This window comes from Uranotaenia lowii, chromosome 2 (assembly GCF_029784155.1).
Source record: "Uranotaenia lowii strain MFRU-FL chromosome 2, ASM2978415v1, whole genome shotgun sequence".
In the NCBI taxonomy this organism is placed as follows: domain Eukaryota; kingdom Metazoa; phylum Arthropoda; class Insecta; order Diptera; family Culicidae; genus Uranotaenia; species Uranotaenia lowii.
The window spans coordinates 119,780,644-119,806,997 of NC_073692.1; the positions used below are offsets into that span (position 1 = coordinate 119,780,644).

The 26,354-nt window shown below is 33.9% G+C and overlaps 1 long non-coding RNA gene across 1 annotated transcript; it reads left to right on the forward strand.

Annotated features, from left to right (window-relative positions):
* Nucleotides 1-331: 331 nt before the first annotated feature.
* On the forward strand, nt 332-24,385 carry LOC129749273 (uncharacterized). The gene is made up of 3 exons (XR_008737989.1): nt 332-489; nt 23,651-23,896; nt 23,956-24,385. It is a non-coding gene; the product is annotated as an uncharacterized LOC129749273 (long non-coding RNA).
* The last annotated feature ends 1,969 nt before the right edge of the window (nt 24,386-26,354 follow it).

The window sequence follows — 26,354 nt, forward strand, 5'->3', positions numbered from 1 at the left end:
TTTTTTTCTCGAAGCCGGCGGCTGCTGTCTAAACGAAGCGGCTAGGTAGGCTGATTTTTTACTAGAACCAAGCAAAATAATTATTTTGCTATCGCGTTAGTAAAACAACTCTTTTTGCTAATCGAAAGTAACACAGTATTTTTGCTAAGTGGAGCCTCGAAAGTTTTGTGTGTACACACAAAACTTTCGGGGCTCCACTTAGCAAAATTTCGCTGTTACTTTCCGTAAGCAAAAATATTTTTTTACTGTTGAGTTAGCAAAAAGCTAAATTTACTTGATTTTAGTAATGCGAAAGGTCATTTTACTTGATTTTAGTAAAACAAAGGTTTTTCAGCCGCTTTGTTCACAGACACCAGCCGCCGCGCCAATTTGGAGGAAAATAAAAAGCTGTCGCGATTAAGAGCGGTTCCGGTTGTTCGTTACTGGTGGTTCTTGTGGTGGCCAACTCCAAGACTAAATGGTATCTGAATCGACACCGGATGCTTACAGGTAAGTGTAGAGATAGGCGATTAATAATGAAGAAAATAAAACTGAAATTAAACATAGCACAATAAGACTACACACAAAACTTTCGGGGCTCCACTTAGCAAAAATTTGCTGTTACTTTCCGTTAGCAAAAATAATTTTTTACTGTTGAGTTAGCAAAAAGCTAAATTTACTTGATTCTAGCAAAAAGAAAGTTCATTTTGCTTGATTTTAGCAAAATGAAAATTTTCTAGCCGCTTTGTGTACAGACAGCAGCCGCCGCCCGTTGGGGGAAAACAACAAACCAAAGTGATCCAGTGCGGTTCCGGTAATTCGATGCTTGCGGTTCGTTTGGTGGCTGATTCAATGACGAAACGGTGGCCAAATCGGCACTGGATGCTGAAGGTAAGGGCCGAACTTGGAGTGAACATATTTTCCGATTTTTAAATTCAAAATTGTTTGTTTTTCCTACCAGGTTGCAACTGCCGGCAAACACGATGGTTTTTTTTTGCAACAGTTCGAAATAAAGTGGGACCACTACTGGCATCCCGCATACTAAAAAACTATATCTCAAACAGTCTATACGATACATCAACGGCTTGAGAGAAAGTGATTGTCTCTGTAAACGTAGATGTTCTATTAAACATTACTTCGACAAAGATAAGAACGAAAAACGAACGTTCATGTGAAAAGGTGATGGTATCTAGAAAGGTGGTAGAATGGTATTAACGATTTCCTTCAATTTTTTACAATCGTAAAAATGATTTCGAACCGTTACTCATACCGTCCATTCCAGATGAATTTGCTCAGAAATCAGTACATATTTAAAATTTCTATTATATTCTGATATATCGATCATATATCTGATATATCGTATACGACTCTAGAATTTTTTCAACGACAATTATTAAACTTGGAAGCTACATATTTTAATAGTGACATCATGTATTATAAATAAGAGCGTTTCTTTGCGAATCCATCTGTATTCAATCACAATTTTTCAGTATTGTATGAGAAAAATGCGTCTTGAAAAACCTTATGCGGTTCAAATATATACTATTTTTGGATTTTGTTCAACCGTCCAAACGAGCTTTTTATTGAATCAAGCTGGTCATATCAAAAATATCATAACAAAAAATATGTAACATAACATAATCTCTTTTTAAGAACAAGTTAACCATATTTTGCTTCCACTTCATATTCAAATAATTGTTTGTGTGAAGTGATCAAGTAACTTTGAGATGTATGAAAATATTTGGAAAAGTATTCAAAATATTTGCTTGTTTCTATTTATTTTATTAAATTATCATGAAATAATTTGACAATAATCAAACCAATCAATCCAATATCCAAGGTTGAGAAAGTGTGAATATGAGAATATTATAAATATATTTTATTGTTCCAAAACGATGGAAATTTCATTATTTGGAGTTAAAATTTTTTTTAACTATAATAATAAAAAAATTCAAAAAGATTCTATGTATTTCTATCCGAGTGTAGGGAAATCGATCTGCTTGGCACCACTGTCCATAGCCGAAAAGTTTGCTCCGGGATTCTTTTCAGAAGTCTGTTTTCGCGCTTTCCTTGTTAATTTTTTTTCCATTTTTATTATCTTTTAACTTAATTCAACATAGATAAATACCAGGAAACATAATTAACAAAACGCAAGAGGTATGTTTTTGTTGCAATTCGCCTCCCAGCGGGTTATTCACCGTATTTTGTTTTTAGACCCTAACCGACTTCACCTAGGAGAAATGGCGACTAAAACAGATTGGACCCGCCGGAAGAAAACTAATTCCACAGCTGATTCCTCCAAATGCGATCAGCCGGAGCAGCCCAGTTGGCGGATTTTAAAACTCCTGCGATTGGTCCTATTCGTGTTTCATAACTCCAGCGAAGTATTCACCGTCGGTTAAATGAACCATGAAACGGAGCCACTCGATGTGAAGCTGCTGGTTTTTCTCTTACCGGAAGAAAATGGACCTACAGCGCCAATAGCCGTTCTATGGGAATGATGATTTGTGATATTAAAAATTGTGAATCTTATTATGTAGAAATCGATTAAATCATTGTTTTTTAACCTTATATTCCGTGTTTTTATTCTACGGAATATATAGAAAAAATCTATGCATGTGTGCGTGCTATTTTAAAGTACGGTTTATAGAAAAGTATGAATTATGTTGGAAGAACGATGTGTCAGGTCGGTTCAAAACCTTTACTTTAAATGTTTCGTTACCATAGAACTTTAAGAAAAAACTGAAACAGTTATAGTTTGATCAACGGGATACGTTATACATAAGCAGGTTTTGGATCTTAACATGACTGTTTGAAGAAAAGTTTTTTCATACAACCGTTTTAACAGTTTTTAATAGTTACATAACCTAACAACATATTCAAAATACAATCAATTTGGAATTCACGATTTATGTTATGTATTTCACAGTTTCTATAATCGTTTGCTAAACGTTATTTTACACTTCATTGAATTGTCGTTGGACCATTTAAATAATCGTTTGGATACAATCCTCATTTATGCGGGATGTCAACGCGCTGCATCCAGCACAACTCAGGTGCATTCATTGATGAGGGTCGATCTTTGGCAATTTAACGAAAGTGGTAAATGAAGTTCCGAAAAACGTGAAAAATAAATTAAAAGTTAAGTTATTCGTTTATTCTATTTATTGATCAAACATTCCCTCGGAATTTGCAGAGAAAAAACAATAAATTTTGAAATTTCAGATCCGGGGCTTTTTTCCACCGGTTTTTTGCTAAATAGTGAGCAAAAGTTGCGGCGGCTAAATTTTTCTCTCGTTTGCTAAAATTTTAGTTCGAAAAATTTGCTAAATTGATTGCTAAGTTTCTAGCTGGTCAAATTTGAGCAAATTTTTGCTAATTTCCGGCCTCGAAAGTTTTGTGTGTATGAAGTAGAAGTCATTCGAAAACCCACTAAAATCACACAGATTTATGGCTATATCTCTTTCGTTTGCTTGAATAACTATGTAAATGTTAGTAATTTACAACCCTGTTAATATAGGATTTACCTAAACGACCAATTCATCACAAAACAAACATTGATTTAAGTGTGATTTTGAAGAAAAGTTTAATTTTGGGTATAAAATTCTTCAAAAGTTGGTTGGTTTCGCAAGAGCTCTGAGATGGTGTTCACTATCACGGACATCTCTTCGATAGTTCATGTCAGAGCACACCTTGGAAGATATTCTTGTGACGGTTGTTTATAACCAGTGATAAATTGAATAAATATGGAGACGCAGACGATGAAGGAAGCCCCTGGTCCCTCTGCCAAAAAGGATAATCCAACCACCATCACCACAACCAAGAAGAAGGAAGCGCCGGGTCGAAGCAGCGGTTCGAAAATCGAACCAAAACCGACAGCTTTGAAGACGGTGGTCGCCCGCAAGCTGGTCGAGGTCACCTTGTTCGGTCACCAGGACGAAGCAGAACGTTGCGATAATGGTTCAGCAGTTTTCACTGCTGCCATTAAATCAAACAAAGAGATTTATCTTGAATTGGCTAAGCAATTGTTACTTAAACGAAATCACCAGGTTACGACAATGGCACAGCCGGTATTATACCTTGCTCCCAAAGTTAATAAGCTCTATTCAATCTATGTCGATTGATTAGGTAACTGTAGACGAGGCAGTTATTTGAATTTATTTCTGTAGTCGAGGCAGAAATGAGATAAAAGAACTACTTTCTGTAGACGAGGCAGAACTTACATGAAAATGAATTAGAATTTAGTTGAAAATGCAGTAGAAACGCTGTAGAACAGACAAAAAGTTTAAGTGAAATTTTAAAAATTATATATGTATGTTGAAGGAAAACAGCAATTGAAGAATTTTTCACCAGTGCTTGGATGATATTTGAGATGGATAAGTAAACGGAAGAATTTCTATGAAGATAGTAATCAATTCTGTAAGCGAGAAAAAAATTGCACATCTAAATGGGTCGGAAATTAATTTTTTGTAGAAGTTTTACTGTGGGAAGGCAAATTAAGCATTCTGGTATAGTGGAAAAAAGTTTGTGCAGCAGTACTTGAAAATTGGAAGTTGAATCAATTATGTTTCAGAACTCGAACGATAAACTGTATCAAATGTGAATACCATTTTTGGACGATGAGTCCCTGATTTTCGGGAATGTCGTTTTGCTGGACTACGAGTCTTGCCGTTTTCGCAAACAAGACGATTGTTGAGAAAAAAATAAAATACATTTTTTGAATGTTGTCCAAGTATTTTCATTCTGATAATATCAACAAAGAATAGTTTCGATTAGAAAAATCTTTTTAAAATCGGTTTTACCACTGGCACCACTGATCGATACCGAAAACAAAGGAAAATCTCTGCAGCATCGGCAGGAATATCGTGTGTGCGCCAACAGATAAAAAGTTATAAAAGGAGCAGTCTTAGCCGTCGCCAGTTTCATTACGTTTTTGGTCTTTCTCCTGTGTGTTCGACAGAGTAACTGAATCAAAATGTGCGACTGTGACTATTTCTGTGTTCCTGGGAAAACACGAGGCACGGGATGGAGAACCAGGGAGCGATTGGGGTGTCAGGGCCCGATCTCCTGCTATTGGATCACCTAGCGCAGAATCGGTAATTTTCATTACTATGATTTGGTTTGCGAAAGAGGCGAAAATGGGAAAAGGGTGTCAAAATTTTAGGACTACTTTGATGTTTAGTGTGTTTTTTTAATAAGCCGTGTTCGACAGAATAACAGCAGCCTTTTATATGTTGATTGCTTTGTGAATCCGGATTAGCCAACGAAAACCGCTCTGTTGGTAGTCAGATGGCTACGTGAGCATTTACCTTGTTTTTCTTACCAAATCTACAAATTACAATCTACCGAAAGGGATTGTTTTTCAAAATTGCAGAGCAAATTGTACGCCGATGGCCAACGAAGAGCTAAGCCATCAGAAATTAAAGAAGGTGATATAGTAGTTGTTTCAGTTCAGAAGAGAAAGAAAACTGATCCAGAATTTTCATCTGAAAAATATGTGGTAATCGAGAGAGAAGGAGCACGAGTAGATATTGAGAACGAAAGAGGAATCAAATATTCGAGAAAAGTTGATGATTTGAAACTAGTACCAGGCTGCATTTTACAAAAAACTAGCTCAAACTGTGAGAAAGCTACAGACAGGGAAGATAGTCGTGATGAAGAAAATGGAAATGAATTTCTAAATATAATACCAGAAAATGTTTTACTAAATGGAAGACCACAAAGGGTAGCCAAAATTCCAAAGAAATATGACGACATGTTGCTTTATACTATTTACAGTTTAAGAGTAGGGGTAAAAGGTATTGTAGAGATAGGCGATTAATAATGAAGAAAATAAAACTGAAATTAAACATAGCACAATAAGACTATGAAGTAGAAGTCATTCGAAAACCCACTAAAATCACACAGATTTATGGCTATATCTCTTTCGTTTGCTTGAATAACTATGTAAATGTTAGTAATTTACAACCCTGTTAATATAGGATTTACCTAAACGACCAATTCATCACAAAACAAACATTGATTTAAGTGTGATTTTGAAGAAAAGTTTAATTTTGGGTATAAAATTCTTCAAAAGTTGGTTGGTTTCGCAAGAGCTCTGAGATGGTGTTCACTATCACGGACATCTCTTCGATAGTTCATGTCAGAGCACACCTTGGAAGATATTCTTGTGACGGTTGTTTATAACCAGTGATAAATTGAATAAATATGGAGACGCAGACGATGAAGGAAGCCCCTGGTCCCTCTGCCAAATAGGATAATCCAACCACCATCACCACAACCAAGAAGAAGGAAGCGCCGGGTCGAAGCAGCGGTTCGAAAATCGAACCAAAACCGACAGCTTTGAAGACGGTGGTCGCCCGCAAGCTGGTCGAGGTCACCTTGTTCGGTCACCAGGACGAAGCAGAACGTTGCGATAATGGTTCAGCAGTTTTCACTGCTGCCATTAAATCAAACAAAGAGATTTATCTTGAATTGGCTAAGCAATTGTTACTTAAACGAAATCACCAGGTTACGACAGTAAGGTCCGATCTTAAAATGTTCAGATTGTCCAATTTTTAAATTTAAAATTTGTGTGTTTGTTTTTTTTTACCAGGTTAAAACTGCAACACGAAACCCGCAACGGCAATAAAGAAGGACCACAACTGGAAACAAACTGCATCCGGCAAACACCCCGGCGCTGTACCTTTGATGAAGATGGCATGGGATTTCGCTAGCCAGTAGGTGCGTTCTCTGGATCGGAATCTCCGTTTTACAAAAAGTGTGATTTTTTTAAATGTTAAAAATAAATTATAAGTGAATGAAATTTGTGTATTCTACTCAATAATCAAACATTCCCCTGATTCTCCAGAAAAAAAATAACAAAACATTAAATTACGGATCCGGGCAATCTTTTTCTCCGGTTTTTGCTAAAAATTTGAGTAAAAACAGTGGCGGCTAACTTTTTTTCTCGTTTGCTAAAATTTTAGTTAAAAAATATTGCTAAATTGATTGCTAAGTTTCTAGCTGGTCAAATTTGAGCAAAATTTTGCTAAATTCTGGCCTCGAAAATTTTGTGTGTACACAGCAAATTTTTTTTTGCTGGAAACCAGCAAAATTTTGCTGGTTTTTGTCCCGCTGACTTTCCAGCAATTTCAATTGCTGGAAAAAACAGCAAACGTTAATGCTGGTTTCCAGCAATTCAAATTGCTGGAAAATCAGCAATCCAGATTGCTGGAAACCAGCTATTTCTTTCAACACAACCGGCAGTATGTATTTAGTATGAAATTTATATTTCATTCAAAATTAAAGTTTAATATTGGCTGTGCATATAATAAGCAATAAAAACAATTATTTTCTCCCATTTTCAATAAGGGATTAATTTATTTTCCAAAAAAAACTTTTTTTTTTCACAACTTTCTAACACCGGCTCTGGGGTGGCCGCTTTGTGCCAAAATGTTGATCATCCGCCACCTGTAACATAGTTTTGATCAGTATCTTCTATGGAATATCTACCTGTACAATAAAACTTACCCTTGACTTGATGCTTGGTTGCTAGAATATAGAGGAAAATAAAATAATTATATTAATTTAACCTTAATTCGTAAAATAGAATCTCACCTTACTTCAGCGTACGAAACAAAAACAAACTCCAAATTGACAACTCGATTGCTGATTTTCCAGCAAACTGGATCAATTGCTGGAAAGTCCAGCAATTTGAAAACCGATTGCTGATTTTTCAGCAAAAATGACAAGCACATAACCGAATGCTGAAAAATCCAGCAATTCGAAAACCGATTGCTGCACACAAAATTTTCGAGGCCGGAAATTAGCAAAATTTTGCTCAAATTTGACCAGCTAGAAACTTAGCAATCATTTTAGCAAATTTTTCGAGCTGAAATTTTAGCAAACGAGAGAAAAAATTAGCCGCCGCAATTTTTGCTCACTTTTTTTAGCAAAAACCGGTAGAAAAGATCTTTTTGGATTTGAAATTCAATATTTTTTATTCTTTCGTTGGAAATTCGGGAGAAATATCTGTTTAAAAGAAAACCAAATGTTATTTTCACTTTTTTATTTGACAAATTATTTTTCAAATTTCACTACACTTTCTGCACTTGAGAAACAAAACAGCACTTGACCGCAGTAACTGGACCATCCGCCGAGCAGAAAACAGATGAGGCCAGATCGCCCAAGCAACCAAAAGTCGCGTTTTTACTTAACTCCGAACTCCGAAGTTCACATTTGGCTGACAAAATGTATTACGGGAACTTCAGGTGACTCTTGTCGCGTAAAAGTTACTCAGGAACTTCCATAGCCCTTTGAAAGGTTAAACTATCGATAACGGAACTTCTAAGCGCTTTTAATGGAACTTCTTTCAAGAAGGTCGATAACGTTCGCGTAACATTCCGAAACGCACCATTAAGATACTTGAAGGTGTTTTAAAGAACCTATATGGGAAATCTAAGCGACATGTCAAAAATGTTTTTCGAGAAGGTCGATAACGTTCGCGTAACATTCTAAAGCGCACCATTAAGATACTTGAAGGTGTTTTAAAGAACCTATATGGGAATTCTAAGCGACATGTCAAAAATGTCTGTCAATTTCTTGTCATGGTATTTGTTTTGTTTATATCTGTACTGATATTTACAAATGGAGTTCAAGATTTTTTCGAATTTTTCTTATAAATGTTAAATAAGATATTCGAATAAATTTTTGATGATGCAAATTTTTGTTATGATTCATATTGTGTACTGAAAGTCCTTTGAACGAAATAAGGTACCTTCTATTGACCAACCCACTCAATCATCTCAAATGACATTAAGTTTAAATACTAATCTTTACAGTGGCAATTAGCTATTGCTGGATTGGTCGAGAGGCTGGTGAGTTTCATTGCAACCTAGAGAGCAGCGGTTCAATTCTCTAGGCGTGTAAGCAGCTTTTGTAATCAAAACAATATAATTAAAATCAATGAGATAGACCATGATAGACCGGCAACCTAGCAATCTGACATGTGGTTGTCAGAGCAATCTGTCAATTGGATTTTTTTTTTCGGCGCGTAGAAGTTTCTTGACATTCTCTTAGAAGCTGAATAGCGTTCTCTACAGCCACCTAAACGAACTTGAAAGTAGCTTTAAGAACTTAAATTTTGGGCTGATTAGCATTCTCTTCAGACACAAACGAGAGCTGATTAAGCTTCTATGGAACCTTTTTAAGGGAATTCTGGTTGCTTGGGCGGCTTACTTCTTAAGTCGGTCATCCTGATGGCAGCAGCAACCTGTAGAAAAAAAAACCAATGAATTTTTCAAATTCAAATCCGGACTTTACATTGGCGAAATCGGTTCTTACCTGTCTGCTCCCGGTGTCAATCTTCATCCAATTGTCCATCACATGCAGCGATGTCGACCTGGCTTCCATTCCGTCGTTGTCAGCCCAGTCTTTGCAGGTTCCGCCAGCATCTAATTTGTTCAAAAGCACTGATTCGCGTCGAACTATTTTTTTCTCGAAGCCGGCGGCTGCTGTCTAAACGAAGCGGCTAGGTAGGCTGATTTTTTACTAGAACCAAGCAAAATAATTATTTTGCTATCGCGTTAGTAAAACAACTCTTTTTGCTAATCGAAAGTAACACAGTATTTTTGCTAAGTGGAGCCTCGAAAGTTTTGTGTGTGGTTTCCAGAAAAAATTTGTATTGCTGAACGTTTCCAGCAATTTTTTTTGCTGGAAATCGAGGCAAAAATTTACAGTGTAATATCCTCGAATAGAAGATCAAGTCTCGTTTAACTAGAATTATTTTCTCTCTTCGAAAATGCTTTTCATGTACGGAATGAAGTATCGTTCTAATTTTTGGAACAAAGAAATTGGAAAATTCGTACACACAAAACTTTCGGGGCTCCACTTAGCAAAATTTCACTGTTACTTTCCGTTAGCAAAAATATTTTTTTACCGTCGATTTAGCAAAAAGCTAAATTTACTTGATTTTAGTAGTTTTAAAGTTTATCTTGCTTGATTTTAGTAAAACGAAGGATGTTTAGCCGCTTTGTGTACAGACAGCAGCCGCCGCGTGCTGGGAGGAAAAAAACAAACTGACACGATTGAGCGCGGTTCCGAAAGTTCGATTCTGGTGGTTTTAAAGGTGGCTAAGTCAACTACGATATACTAGCCTAATCGACGCCGGAAGCGTATAGGTAGGGTCAATTATAAATTATACAGATTTTCCAACTTTTTAATTTCAAAACTGTTTATTATTTTTCTACCAGGTTACAACTTCAAAAAGAAATCCTCAACGGTCTGGAAATGGAAAGGGCCGAGATTGAAAATTCAACGAGCTCCATCCGACACACAACTTAGTGCATTCGTTGGTAAGAATGGCATTGCATTTTGCTCGCCGGAAAGTGCGTCCCCAGGGTCGGAACTTCTGTTCTACAAAGTGTTAAATTTTTTTGGGAAAATGTGAACAATAAATTAAAAGTGAATGAAATTTGAGTATTGTATTTAAAAATCAAACATTCCCCCTAAATCTCCAGAGAAAAAGCCCATAAATTTTGAAATTTCAGGTCCGGCGATCTTTTTCTCCAGTTTTTGCTAGAAAAGGGAGCAAAAATTGCGGCGGCTAAATTTTTCTCTCGTTTGCTAAAATTTTAGTTCGGAAAAATTGCTAAATTGATTGCTAAGATTTTAGCTGGTCAAATTTGAGCAAAATTTTGCTAATTTTCGGCCTCGAAAGTTTTGTGTGTATGCTTTCAAAATCTATAAAAGGCGACGAATTGATTTTTTTTTCTAAGAATTTAAAAAAAAGGTACTAGCGGATCTCGTTTCGATTTTAACTTGAAAGCTGAGAAGTTTATTTTTAAAAGGTAGGGAAATTTTTTCAAAAAAGTTTAAAGTCAATATGAACGACACTTTTTCCGGTCGTCTGTGTAGGGTTATTCCCTACACAGTAGGGTAGGGTGGATAAATAACTGTAATTGAAAAGAAAAGCGAAAAATGTATAACATGATATAAATTAGATAATAAAATTGATACATCCCTATTCCCTTCGGGTAACACTGAGAGAGAGTATGCGAAACAAACGGATCTACTAGAATTGTACGCGTATCTCTTCAAGAGTACAGGGTATTCACGAGAGAGTGAACGAAATGAATCTGAATCTGTTTCCACGAGTGAGAGAAATAAACGAACGCATGGAGAGAACGAGCAACTGGTCTGACTGGAAGCTGGAATTAGAAGTCAGTTTACAGACTAATTTTATGAGCGTCGGATCGCGTCAACCTCGCGCAAAGATAATAGTTCAAGAAATCGAAAGAAAATGGCGAAAGCTATCGGTCGGTCTCGACAGTCTGATACAAAATTTTGAATCTGTGTTTTTTGAATCAGGAATCGATCCTTCTTCCTGCAAAACTCTCGTGTATGATTTTTAGTTTCGATCTAATGCATATCAACATAATTATTGCTCTCTATAATCTCTCATCAACAGGAAATCCAAATTGCGCCTGGGAAACAAGATGCTTTTATTCAAACAGGTGTTCCGACCAGCGATAATGTATGCAGTTCCGATTTGGTCTAGCTGCTACGCGACGAGGAAGGCACAGCACCGAAGATCTTCATCGGATTGCGGGCATTGAATCTATCGAAGAGATGGCCATCAAAACCATCTCTAACTTCAGAGGCAAATCGATGCAGTCTTCCATCGAAGCGAATCGTTCTCTTTATAATTAGTTTAATTTTAGGATAGTTTTTAGTTTAAAGTTAAAAAAAACATAATTAGGTATTGCAAAAACATTAAAAAGTTGATATTGGCGCCACCCTTTTCTGTCGTCTAATAGAAAGTTTGGAATGAGGACTCGATTCCTCGTCCTGTAAAACTCTTGTGTTTCAATTTTTGCCTCGATGTGATGCCTAAATAATAACGAAGTTATTGCAAAAACATTGCAAAATGATTATGGACAAACCCTATTGCCGTACCTTTGTCAAAATTTGACACCTGAAATCAATTACCTGTGCTGTAAAACTCTCATGTGCAAATTTTCATTTCAAGCCGATGCATTATCAAGAAAATATCGCAAAAAACAGTGAACAAATAGGGTTTTTAAACCCCCATGAGGGTCTCAGAAAAGCAAGCGAGGTATTCTATTCTACACTCATAATTAAAAATTCTTTATCAAATTACGGCTGCAGTTTTTTTTCCAAATTTTTTAAATTTCATCTTACGGATTGGATACACATTTAGGATTCTTCAGTTTAGGATTCTTGATTCAGAAAAGCTTCTTTGAAATTTGTTTTTTTGCAGTTTGATTTGCAGATGATTCACGAAAATCGTATGCATTTTCAATAAATATTTTGATAATAATTATGTTTTAGTAGGTTGATTTTCGGCTTTCAGTCTCAAGTTTTTAAACTTAGTTCTCATGAAAAATTATAATATAAAGGGCTAGAAGCAAGGTTGCCGAAATCACAGAAAAATCTGTAATTTCACAGAATTTTGATCAAATTTTCATCACAGAATCTGTGTCACAGAACACAGAATTTTGAAATTTTCACAGATTTCACAGAATTTTTAAATTTGGAAAGGATTTCCAAAATTATAATTTTTTGCACAGCATCAAATTTAGATTTTTTACTTTAAATTAGAAAAGTATGATAAGATCGATAATGGTGATAGATTTTGCCCAACTAAAATGTGAAAAAGACCCAATTTATCATGAATTTTCACAGAAATCCATCACAGAGTTTTTGGGTAAAATCACAGAAAGTCAGAATTATTTTTTTCAAAAACACTGATTTTTTTTTCGGCAACCTTGGCTAGAAGTTGATTACTTTTTAGTAACTTTGTGACTTTTTTTAGCTGGTCACTTACCAGCTACTTTTTATTAATTTGATCAGTAAAGTCACTATTTTGAACAATTTATGTACAAATGACTATATATTACATTTGAAAACCTTTTTTTTGCAAATTTGCGGTATTTGATTGTATAGATCGAACTTGATTATCCGTTGTCGCGAGTATCCATGACTCGATTATTTGTTTTTAAAACCTTAAAAAACGTGTTTTCGTCAAAATTTTGGTTTCGTTTTTTCTATGAATTATTATTTAAAATTTCTCAATTCTTTTTCAATTTAATTTCTAAGTGAAGAAGCATTTTTTTTAATTTTTTTGTCCAAATAGGTAATTTTTTTAAACTGAATTTCAAATGAACGTTTATGAATAATAAACGTTATAAAATGTCAAAATTAGATCAACTCATAAAAATGAAACTTTACATAACTTAGGACATGTTAAATTAAGAATTGTACAATACTAACTCAGTCTAATGCCATGTGATAAACTGTATTTTCATCTTTACCATAAGCTTATGAATTTTTATTAAAAGCGTCTTTACCCTGTAATGCATGGACTAAGAATCCGTTCAGAAAATAAAATCGTCCACAGAAATAACTTTATTGACCTCTTTCTAAGCAATTTATGCCAATAAAAAGAACAAAATTCTTTTTTCAATAGTTTGTTTTTATTTGAATAGTGTAAACAATGAGATAGTTTTTTTTAAAGGTGTTTATAATTGCTAATTGAATTTTGGTTGCATTACAATTGTTGGAATTCTTTTACAGTACTGAATTATGCCAGAAATGTGAAAAACTTCGGAGACACTTATGGGCTTATATGCAGTAGAGGGTTGAAATTAATAGAATTTGCCAATTGATCATTTGATCTGTTGGTTGGTTGGTTTGATGTAATTTTTTACTGTATGTTGCCACTAATTTTGCCCCAATTTCATATTAAATTAGTATTTTGCCCTACTCACCCCCTTTTGCCTCATGGTCGCTTCTAGCCCCGTTCAAATCATTCTTTATATACACACAGGAGTATTTCGTTCAAAAACCTAGCCAAAAGTCAAAATTCGAAAATGAACTCCTACTACTATTATTTTTATGTTTATTTGCTTTTTTCATACATTTGACACCATGTACCAGTTTGTTATTTTTTAGCAACAGTGGCTGTCGGAACTTCAATGTTTTTATCAACTGGAACTTTACAACAAATCGTTTCAAAATTTACAGAAACAAATTTAACATCATGTAAAAATTCATAACCTCATGAACCATGTACAGAAAAAAAACTTCCGCATACTTGCACACTCGTGATATTTTCAATGTTGAAGTTGAAAAATTTGTCTTCTGTTATGTAAAATCCTTACAATGCGCCATGTTTATTTTAATCAGTTGCCCAAAAAGAAAGTAATTCGAAAAACAGTTTAAAATGGTTTTTTCGTTCTTATTGCAAATAATTTATTTACCTAATGATACATTTTCATTAATGGTAATCTCGTGGAACATGTATAAAAGTCGCGGTGTAGTTTTTGAATTTTTAAGAGTTATACACTATCGCTATCCTTTTTTTAAATGTTAACAAAGAAAACTCTTGGATTTTAAGTTACAGGTTTCAAGTCGAGTATTATTTAAATATTCGAATTAATTTTGTTTTGCTGAATGAACGTTCATTTTTTAGAGCTCATCTGTTTAAAACAATCAAGCAGTTTAGAGTATAGAGGTCGATTTATAGAATAAATCTTATAATGTTAGAGAAACGGCTCACTGAAATTTCACGATGTGCTCCAAATAGACGAAAAAATAAGCGAAAAACACAGAAGCTCCATAAAATTAAATCGTGCCTATGGATGTTTTAGGCTATGCAGCACAAATGAACTAAAGGCTGCAATATATGCATGCTTCATAAATAATTTAAAAAGTTTCAAAAACATCTGGCAAAGCGGCCGAATCGCAGAAACTTGTTGGAGTCCATCACATAAAAAAAACTACAAACATTTGTTGGTGCAAATTTGAATAGAAATAAGTACAATCAAGTGGTAAGAGAATAAAAAGATTTTCGTTAGAGTAATTTAATTATATTTTTCTTATTCAAGGTGGAAGATAATATTTGAAGTATTAAGCGGATTCGATACCTACGGATTCCTCAAATAGTTACTTTTTTTCGAGATGAATTGTACCGTTTTGTTTAGCTCAATCCAGGTCAATTTCACCTCGCTACGAGGTAAGTTTTATCTTATTTGGATTTACCTTTTTTTCTAGGTGAATTATACTTTTTTATTGAGCTCAATTCAGGTGAACTTCACCTCGCTACGAGGTAAGATTTACCTTTTTTTGGATTCACCTTTTTTCCAACCTCGATTCAGGTAAATTTTACCTCGCTGTGAGGTGAGTTTCACCTCGAGGAGGTAAAAGTTAACTTTTTGGCTTTCACGAGCGTTCACCTTTGCTAACTCGGTAAATTTTACCTTTTTATTATTTTCCGTGGAGTACAAAAATTTAAAAAAAACACGACGACTTTTTGTTCTATATACTCCTGTGTGAGATGTTCAGATTGTTCGATCTTCTGGAAAAGATCGATTCCCAAGATCGATTTTACTGAATGGTTGCAGGATCGATCCACCCAAAATATCGAAGCAAAAAGATCGATCTTTGCCAGAACGATCTTTTAAATTTGTGTGAGGGGTGCTGCCGAAGAGTTTCTTTATGCTGAAGTAGAAAGTGAAAAACGACAGGAAAGCTGAATATCAAATGTTTGAGCATTACAAAAACATCAGTCAGAACTCAGAATACTCAACTTTTCATGACTTTGATTGAGTGTTTATGAAATATCAGTTGAGTGTTTATAAAAATTCAAATTATAAGAGCGTTAGATAAGAAATAGACTAAATATTGTAACTTGACTGATTAAAACAATTCAACCATTTTATGTTAGTTCACTTAGAAAAATGCTAATTTCGAAAAAGCTACAGTTGGGATTTTTATTTTTTTAATACGATCAATTCAGTCACATGTCATGGTTCAAACGTGTGTAGCTATTATAAAGTTGCCAGCATTTTTCAGGCACGTAACCTGGCCGGACGAGTCCGGGCTTTTTTATATTAAAATCTGGTAAATTCCTTTGATTTCAAAATTTTCAACTCAAAATCTGGTCAATATCCGGGCAAATTAAGTTAAAACAAAGAAATTATTCATAAAAAATCATGAAGTTATCAACTTGCCATACTTTTTTTCTTCATGGAAACACATCAGGAAATTCAAACCGTTTGTTAGACTTCCAAAATATCGTTCGAAATCATGTTGATAAAAATTGCTCGAAAAATTTCTTTTTGGGCGAAAAATCCATTGTCCTAAAAACTCTCTTTGATTTTTCAATGGAATCTGGGCAACCGGACCGGATCAGACACTTCCCAAATATGGCATGAAATTTCCGGGATAACTTGAAAGTTCAAACTAGCATGTAGAAGATCCATTTTTCAAGCATTCAAATTTTTCAAGTATTATTTTCATTAAGAGTAGAAGCAATTTTAAAATATTAATTTGCGGAATGTAATAATTCAAATGAATACTTTATTTTACTAGAAATACTTTTTATTGTGATCGCATTTAAAAGCTGAACAGCCTTTCTTCTGAGCTTCAACTATGAAACTTAAAAGTTTCGATAAAAACTTAAATCTTGAGCTGCTTGAGCTTAAAATGTTATGGATGCTTAATTCAAGACTTAATAAGCTGTCGATAGTTCAAGAGTATAGAGGTAAAAAATATTTTTTATAAAGTCGGTTTCGATCATATAAGATGCATGGTAGTACCAATATTGAAGAGCAGTCTTTTGTAGCTTGGTTCTGAACGAAACAGAATCTGAAAATCTCCGCAATAAATAGAAAGATCGGATCGAAAATAAACCGATTTGATCGATTTTTTCAAGACTAAAGAATCGATTCAAAAAATCATAAATTTGAGTTGAAAAAATCGATCTCGCAAAGATCGATCAATCCTAGTGCAGATAATAGTCCTTTTTGATTTTAGATCAACTTCAATTATAAAGTATGTGTTCTCTGATTTCTTGAATTCGTTTATTTGAAGGTTGCCAGCCGAAATCCCGATTAGGCACCCTTTTAGAGAAAAGAAGAACCGGTTAATTCTAATATAAAAAGTCATATTGAAATTTTCAATATTTTTCAAATTGATTTCAATCACAAAATTGAACCATTCGATTTTTCAAATTTTCCATCTATAATCTCACTTTATATTTGATAATCATTTATAAACAGCTCGTCAATTCAACTTCAAAATTGTGGCTGAGCCTTTCGTTTTTTTTAGTTTTTAGTTCTATAGAAATCGTCAAAAAAATCGATTTTAAAATTGTATTTATTGTTTTGAAATTAAAACAGGTTCTGGATTGAGCTTTTGATATTTCTTCTACACAGAATTAAACAAAAAAAAAAATGAATTCCAAGTTTTAACTACTGGACTTGGGAGGTTCAAAATACGAGTCGATTGTTTCTATTAGGGGAGAGTGGGGATACTTGATCCCCTTTTCTTATTTTCACCATATCTTTTTGGGAAAATTTAGCAACTCGCCGTCTTTGACATTTTCTGACAGCTTGTAACTTTAAGTTTCTATGCTCCAAAAACTAGAACGATACTTGAACCTGTTGACGAACTAGAAGCATTTTCGTGGGAGTAAAAAAATTGCGATTTTTCTGAAGTTAGGGGAGACTTGATCCCATATTGAAGGAGACTTGATCTTTTATTCAGGAAGCCCTAATCCTTGTATAAAAATCAAACAAAACCCCAAGATAGAATGTGAATTGTCTATTTTGGTCATGTTTGTTCTCATTTCACAATTTATAGCAGACATAAGAAGAAAATTCTATAACTTTGTCTCAACGCAAATAACATTGCATACTTAAAGGCGCTATTTTTTATAATTAAGAGAAAATTTATTATTTTTGCTCTTTTCTTCAGACAATTGTTTGATAAATATTAGTTTTTGGATAAATATTAGTAATTTCGTAATCAGCAATCATAACGATCAATTCAGAAGAAGAATATGCCGTTTGGAAGGGGGATCAATTGTACCCAACTCTAGGGGATCAATTGTACCCATAATCAACATTTTAGAAAACTTTTTGAGGGTTTTCCATTGCTTTGAAAATATGGCATTATGAAGTTCATTTTACGCTCGAACGATTGATACATTGGACCAAATATTTTTTTTCATAATTTTCCCATGAAAGGAACATTTTAAATTGATGAAAAAAGATCTTCAAGTTACATTTTGTGAAATTTTCAAACAAAGTTCAATTACTCAAACAATTATTTTGTTAAAAATTTTCAAACTTCAAGCATTGTTATTTTGCTCACTTTGGCACATTTTTCTAGAACATTTGATCTTTGTAAGACATTCCAGTTTCGAGATATAGCTAAGGAATCAAGTATCCCCAGGGATCAAGTATCCTCATTCTCCCTTCCTTGAAATTTTTTTTTTAACTAACCTGATTTTTTTCCCAATTTAATTGACGATTACTTTTACTTTTGTTATATGAATGACATTGTGCTTTTTTTATATTTGTTCTTATTCTGGAATATTGTTTTCTAAATTCCTAGTGTGAAATATTTTAATTATGATCCAAAAAAAAAAGACTTTTTCACTTGATTTGAAATTAAGAACGTTAGAAAGCAATTGAGGTCTTCTGCAACAGGGATTGGAAAGGTGTGCTTTCATCTCTGCTGTTTAAAGAATGATTTACGGAAAAAATGCCTGTAAAGTCTGCAGCTGGAAACACATTCTTTGGTCAGTTAAAAGTTCAAACTAAGCTGTAGGGCGCTTTTCTGCATCGGTCGCGCTTATTTTCATTCGTTCCACTAACCCTGAAGCAGGGCCGTAGGAAGAACCGACTAATGGGGGGGGGGGGGGGGGGCTTTAGGCCACCCGATTTTTTCAATAATTTTTTTACTCAAACAATGCATGAATAATTCAAATTAAAAAGAACTGTTTTTATACTATTTGGTTATTTATTTTTTAGTTCTTTCACCTTGACAGCTTTTTGTATTAAATAGAACATATTTTTTAATAGAACTTTTCGAAAATATATCACTAAATCTTTAAAATTGTAAACTATATTTATATGAGAAATTCACAAAATAAGGTTAGTAAAGCTTATTTGTTTTGACATTTTTCTAAAGCAAGTCTTGAGTATGAATCGAGCTTTCAAAAGTAGAAGAAATAGATTATTATTTTACGGTCAAAACTGATTCTTGCTAAATCATTCCAAATTTTTAATTTTAGTTAGAAATTTAGCTTTTAAAAAATTGGAACATAAATAATGTTGAACAATACATCCAAAAGATGTTAGAAAATATTTGCCATTGAAAATCAAACTATAAAAATTATAATAGCTTGATTTTCAATGGCAATTATTAAAATCCTGTGAATGATTTTAAAATATACAGCGTGCGCCAACAGGATGTATCCGATTTTAACGTCGAATAACTCTGCCATTTTTCAGCCGATTTTGACAGATGAACACAGTTTCGAATCGAAAATCAGTACCATTTTTGGTTTGAGTCGATACACAGCTAAATAACACGCTAAAATTGTAGCGCTTTTCATCAAAAAAATATTGTTCAACTATGAAAACTATACGTGCTTTCGTTGATAATATGGCAGGAACTTAGCGCGTGCAAACAAGACGATCCGTAGTTTGGTGACGAATTTCATTTAAAAAGGGGCTGTAGCAAATTGCCAGGTTTCTATTCGTCAGCGTTTGTGGGGATAAATTTGCAAAGTAAAGTTTACGCCAGCAAATCCAAGAACACTGATAAACTTTAGGCAAAAAGCCCGAAATGCTGGTCAATATTAAGCAGATTTTCTGCAAAAGAGCTGCTTTTGTGTATCAAATGGAGATGGACATTTTATCGATGTCGTATTCTAAATCTGATTTGGAATAAATGACGTGAAATTTTCTAAAAGAATGTTTTTTGTTTTTTAAAATCAACTGAAGTTATTGGCTTATGCGAAATTAATATCAGATACATCCTGATGGCGCAACCTGTAGATATTTTTTTTTTAATTTAAAAAAATTTACTTCAATTTAAAAAATTTTACTTTGAATTTGTAATTTTCTGAAGAATCATGTACTCAAAATGAATTGGTGAAAAATTTAGGATTTTGAAACGTAACTAACAACCCTAAATTATAATAATGCGACCTTTTGCAGTTTGAATTTCCCAACGAAAAAGTCATCTTGTTAGTTTTATCATGGTTGTGAAACTCATTTACGTGCTGAAATTATATCTGAATTTTGAATATTAATTCTAAATCTGAATTCTGCTCCTGAACTCAGAATTTAATTTTTAAATTTTTCACCGATTTTCAATACGATTTCTGAAATATATGATTTCAGAATTAGAATTGCCATTTTGAGGCTTAATAATTTTAGAATGTTGCATAAGATCCTTTATTTAAATGGGATTTCAAAGAAAAGAGTTTGCAACTTCTAATGAATATCAAAGATAAACTCAGGACGGTTTCTACTTTAATTTATTTTTTCCATGTTTGGAAAATTATTATTTAAATATTAAAAATACAAATGAGTTTAAAAAGAAAAAGAATTAAATTTTGAATGAATTGCAAATTCAAATTTAATCGATTGAAAAACAGCTTTTCACATCTATTTTCAAATGCTGATTCGAACCGATAATCAAGAGTATATAAATGAATACAAAATTCGTAATATGAAAACAGAAAGCAATTAATAATTTTATAATATGGAATCAGAACCTCTCGACTGAGATTAATTTCATGTAAAATCTAATATTCAGAACGAGTTTCTATCAACAAGGAAGAAAATTTTGAAAAACTGTAGCAGAATTCTGAGCCTGAGATGAGTTTTTGGCATTATCTCTAAGACATGATTGTTAATCTTGAATAACCTTACTCAAGGATCAAAATTTGATTAAAAATTTCAAAATTTTTGTGTAGAGTTGAATACTTCGCTTGCTTTTCTGGACCCTCATGGGGGGGGTTTAACCCCCCAAACCCCCCCCCCCCCCCGTTCCTACGGCCATGCCCTGAAGTAATATGTAGCCAAAAACTTTTGTATCCAAGAACATTAATTCTCCAAACGCACCGGAATTAAAACCCATTGAGAAATACTGTGTTTTTTTATGCAGGCACTCAGTGAGTTCTCAAAGCGGTCAATTTTAATGAAGAAATGTCAAAAAAGGCCGTTGAACAAGCTGCTTTCTGATGTTGCATAAAATATTTTGGGTGCAGTTGGGCCCAATGTAAATATACAAAATATACCAAAAAAAATCAAAAACGGTTTAAAGTTGATTGTCCGAATGTTTGGAAAGAATCGGTCTACTAAGTTATTTTTACAGCGTTATTTCTGTGATTCAATTTTATGTGGACACCCTTTTTGTATTCCTTTGTTGAACTTAATCAGTTAGAAAAAAAAAAACATTTACGGGGTTTTTTCAATCTTATAAGCGTTTTATAAGTTTTTTTACACGGTTATAAAAGTTTAAACTGGACCTAAGCACTTGCAGAATCCGATCAAACTTTAGTTATTACTTTGATGATTCGATGGAAATATTTTTAAAAGTTCGCTTAAAATATCTTAAAATCTAGATAGTCAGTCTCGGCAAAGGATAAATTCTCACAGACTTGCATTGATCTAATTTACACATCAATTGTTGGTTTAGTAATCAATGCCAGGCATGCGCGTGGCCATCGTGAGCATGTGCTTAACTTAGCAATTTCTAGAATATATAAAACCAATCCTCTTTCATGCCGAACAAAGATGTTACCCTTCTGAGTGTTTCGCGCGCAAGTGATGATAAACAACTGCAACAAATTCTGCCGACAGAGGAATGTCCAGAACTCAAAAGAATCGGAGGTAGAGAAAGGTAGTTGAATATACGCTGAGATAATATTCCGAAAGAAATTAATCTTGCCCCAGTTGAAAGAAATAGGAAGAAGCTCCATTCGCACCGCAACGTTTCTTAATCAAAGCGTCAAGACACGAGCTGATCCCTATAGGTAGAGACGCTTCAGTTTTAGCCTGGGATGTTTGAAATGGAAATAAATATCCGGATTAACGATTTTCTCCTGGGTACGTAGTGCTATGGCCTGCCGTTTCGATGGGAAAATTGAACGCTTTATTCCTTTCTAGGAAATAAAACGTCATTTAACGAATTGCTTCTCACACAAATTAGATCGCACCACATCTTACTACAATTTAGCGGGCGAAATTGACTTGTGGAAGGGAAGCAGGTGAAAAGTCCGACTCGACCGGTGATCTTGTTGCATCGTGAATTGGAGGCGGGAAGCGGTAGAAAAAAAAACTAGATTCCACAGAATATCGGACTGGCTGAAAAGTCGTTTATCGTCGTGATTCCACGGGCTTTGCACACAGGCAATTGCTCAATTTCGCGCCCAGCCCATGACCAACGATCGACAGAACATGAAGAAAATACCTTCCTAGGCTTCTAGCCAAAAGGCGGCATTCGTCTCTTGACTAACTGAGCGCAAGCACATTTCTCCAGTCAAATTTACTATGGTTCATTGTAAATAGGGAGGTGTTTGAAAACAGACCTAATTTATGTGTTATAAATAATTTGTTAAACCGAACTGACATCACAATCGTTCCGGGTAGACATTTGTGCGCCGTTTATTCGAAATTATTTAATTTTTTTTCCACTCGATTTGTATTGGTTGACTTAGATTTTTTTAAGAAGCCAAACATAAATTTTGATTGTTACAAATGAAATATTTTAGCTGATTTCTGACAGAACGAGAAAAGATTCCGTCGAATTTAACTACGGAATCAATATGTGTAGAATTTTATTATGATTTTAATATGTGTAGAATTAAATCTTGAGTAAAGGATTTGAACAAAGATGGAGATTAATCCTCATCTGTCTCTAAAACTTTTACCCGTTATAGTCTATGGAGTGTCAATTGAACACTCCTGACTAAAACCAAGATATCTCTCTTGTTCCCCAACCGATTTTTACAAAATTTACATTTTTTGAAACCTCGTAAGCTGGCTCAAACATGTTTTTCAGCATTATTTATTCACCTACAACATTTCAGTTTTCTGTCATTCAAAGTCTAAAAAAATCCTTAAAAACATCCTTCGGAAAAAAAGACAGTATATCAGCTACGGAATGCCAAATAAATTTCACTTAGTGTCCAAGAAAGCTTTTCATCAATAAACCGTCAAAATTGTTTAAATAACTCCAGACAAATTTTGAAAAAAGGATTTAAAAGTTTTCGTCATTTGAGACAATTTCGCATCTTTAGATTGTCAAAATACAAAACACAGAATTTTTGACGAATTTTCAAAGGAAGCCGTTTTTCGAACTTTTCGTAAATTTGCAATTTCCCAAATTTTCTAAGACTTAAATTTAAGTTTTCCACTGGATATTAAATATATTAACGCGAGCTACGATACTATACAAAAATTGAGCGGATTAGGGTTAAAAGTAATACAAGTCAGAAATAAATGAGAAACTTTGAAAAAAATTATTATCTCTACATTCTTCTGCGTACACAGAAATTTTTCGTTTAGTTTTAAAGTTTAGTTCATATACATTGTTAATTGTAACCAGGTACGTGTTTTTTCCGCTCCGTTGTGTCAATAACGTCCTATTTAGTAGATAGGTAGAAAAGGATCAAAAATCAACTTCTCGTTTTAGGACCGAGGTGTTTAACGGTATATATCAGGTCCTATCGGCTTCTCAGAAATTTCAGGGACAAAACACTAGCGCCAAAATATAAATGACGAAAAAGTATTCATCCTCAAAATCGAAAATGCAAATAGCATGCGCTGATGTTTTTTGTTATTTTTTCGTTATTCGTCAGTGTCAGCCGAGCGTCTCGGAAAAAAGGTTCTGTTCCGATGGAAGGATTTTGGAGGAAACCGGCTTCAGAGTTGACGAAATAGGAACTAACTTTGGATATGGCGATGACTTTCGAGGAGGTGAGGTGAAAAGGAGAAGCGGTTCGATTTTTGAGCTCACAAACCGAAGGAAAATCGCTCCAAACTGTAGATAAATCCAAAGCCTAGAATCATCTACTGAGCATAACGATGGAATGACTGATGATAGTGTGAGAAAAAAAATTGGTTTAAAAAGCATTTTATAATTATTCTCTATGTTACTTTTCAGGATAAATTCTCAGCGGAAAAAATCGTAAAAATCATTGCAAAAAATAGTACCGACCTGTATGTTGTGATTTTACGAATCTCAATTCAGAGATTCACTTAAACATGTCTGTCACTCACAAGAATAGATCAATGACTGACTTTGTTTTGTTTGTTTACCTAGTGTCGTCTTATTCCACCAGAAGGCCAAACCAAAACAATCAGCAGCAGCAGCCTTAAATATCTTCGCTTCTTAAAGCCAATCCGTCTTATTCCACCGGAAGGCCAAACCAAAACAATCAGCAGCAGCAGCCTTAAATATCTGCGCTTCTTAAAGCCAATCCGTCTTATTCCACCGGAAGGCCAAATCAAAACAATCAGCAGCAGCAGCTTTGAATATCTGCGTTTCTTAAAGCCAATTCCGTCTTATTCCACCGGAAGGCCAAACCAAAACAATCAGCAGCAGCAGCCTTCAATATCTGCGCTTCTTAAAGCCAGTCCTTCTTATTCCACCGGAAGGCCAAATCAAAACAATCAGCAGCAGCAGCCTTAAATATCTGCGCTATTTGTTCTTATTCTGACAACCACGCCAATGTCGTGATTTTACGAATCTCAATTCAGAGAGTTTTCGATCAAACATTCAAACCGCCTTCAAACATAAATTATTGAAAACACTTCGGAATTTGCGAAAACCACCATTACCTAAATCTGAATTGAACCCTAGAAATTTAAATCTGAATAGTAACAGTGATGACGAATTTTGATTTGGAAGAATGTAAGGAAAAATTAGAGTTTACGAATACAAAAATCTTGTTGATCAAGAGACGTTTATTTTTTAATGTTTACGCGGTACGAAGATCAAGTGAAAAAGTTATGCGTTTGCAAGCTTGAATGTAAGTTTAAAGCTTGAAGACTTTTTCGCTGAGTGGCAGCACCGTAAACAAACGTGTCGATGTCCCAGACTACTTGTTCGAAGAACTATTCAGCCGGATATCTTGATAGAATATAATATCTTTGCCTATATGCTCTAAATGTTTTTGCTATTGAATTTTCTAGCTTTTAGATTTTAAGGTTTAGAGAAAGCAGTTTCCAAAATGTTACAATTTTATAAAAATATAAAAAAAAAACTCTATCGAACCATCCCGAGTTTTTAATATAAAATCGGGCGCCTGAAAATAAAATTCAAAAAAAATCTCAGTAGAATAGTTTTAGAGTTATGTTTAAAATACAAATACATTTGTGGAAAATAAAAAAAAGTACTTGTATTTAGATTCAAGTATCATGGAATGCACAACATCAATTTTAGATTTTGTTATTGTATATTGAAGGTGAATGAATTTGCTATCGATAATTTGAACTACTGCGAGAACTGCGGAACTTTACAAACAACAAGTCATATAATAAAATCCTGTACAAATTCTATCTTAATTTGGAAGTGGTTAAAAATTACGTTAAATCAAAATCTCAAGATAAATGTATTTGAGCCGGATGAGTTGTTATCATTGAATATTTCAGTTAAAAATTATAGATATAAAGCAGGACTTTGGTTATCAGCTGAAGTTATAACGTTCAATATAGAAACTAAAGGAACTGGAGATTTGGGAAAGCTTAAACAAAATATAAGAAACGCGCGATTTAATTCCAAGCACCTGTTTGAAAACCATTTCAGAAATCATTTCAATTTTTTCTAAGCTGTTTGTAATTTAACTATAACTAATCATAAGCAAAAACAACAAAAGTGAACATATTATTGTAATTTGAAAAATAAAGGTAATTTGGAAAAAAAACTTCAATTTTGCGTGTGACCATCAGTACTGTTGATTTTGATGAATCTGGGATGAGAAATGAGGTTTATTCGACAGTCCATGGTAACATTTAAAAAATCTGATTTTTTATGGACCTCTAATGTCAACTCAAAACAAAGATTTCATGGTTATTTATAAAACTCTGTTTAAAGTTGAAGAAGTTATTGTTATTTTACAAAAACAGTAATGTTTGCATTTTTGACTAATTTGACGAACCGCAATTTACTAATCTTAGTACCTATAGGTAAAAGAAAACATGATAAATCTCGCTCGCTCCAAGCTTAAATTGATCATTTGCTTACCAGAAAGTCGCATGCCAAATTTCATTAAGATCATGGGGATGGTTTGTTTGAGTCTCGAGCGTCAACGGAATTTCTAGGTATTTTGCTCGAGATTACAGATGATTGAACACAAAAATGAAGCTCAGATTAATTATAGCAAATTTATTCTCCTTTTATACTAAAAAAAAAAAGGTTTCAAAATAATGCTATCCAGTCTTAGATACTAGAATCAAAGAACAAGTATTTTCAAAAATTTTGTATTTAGAGCATTACTCTTTTAAGTTTAAGCTCTCGATGCCACATTAAAAGTGATAATCCGCTTACTTTGTTCAAAAATG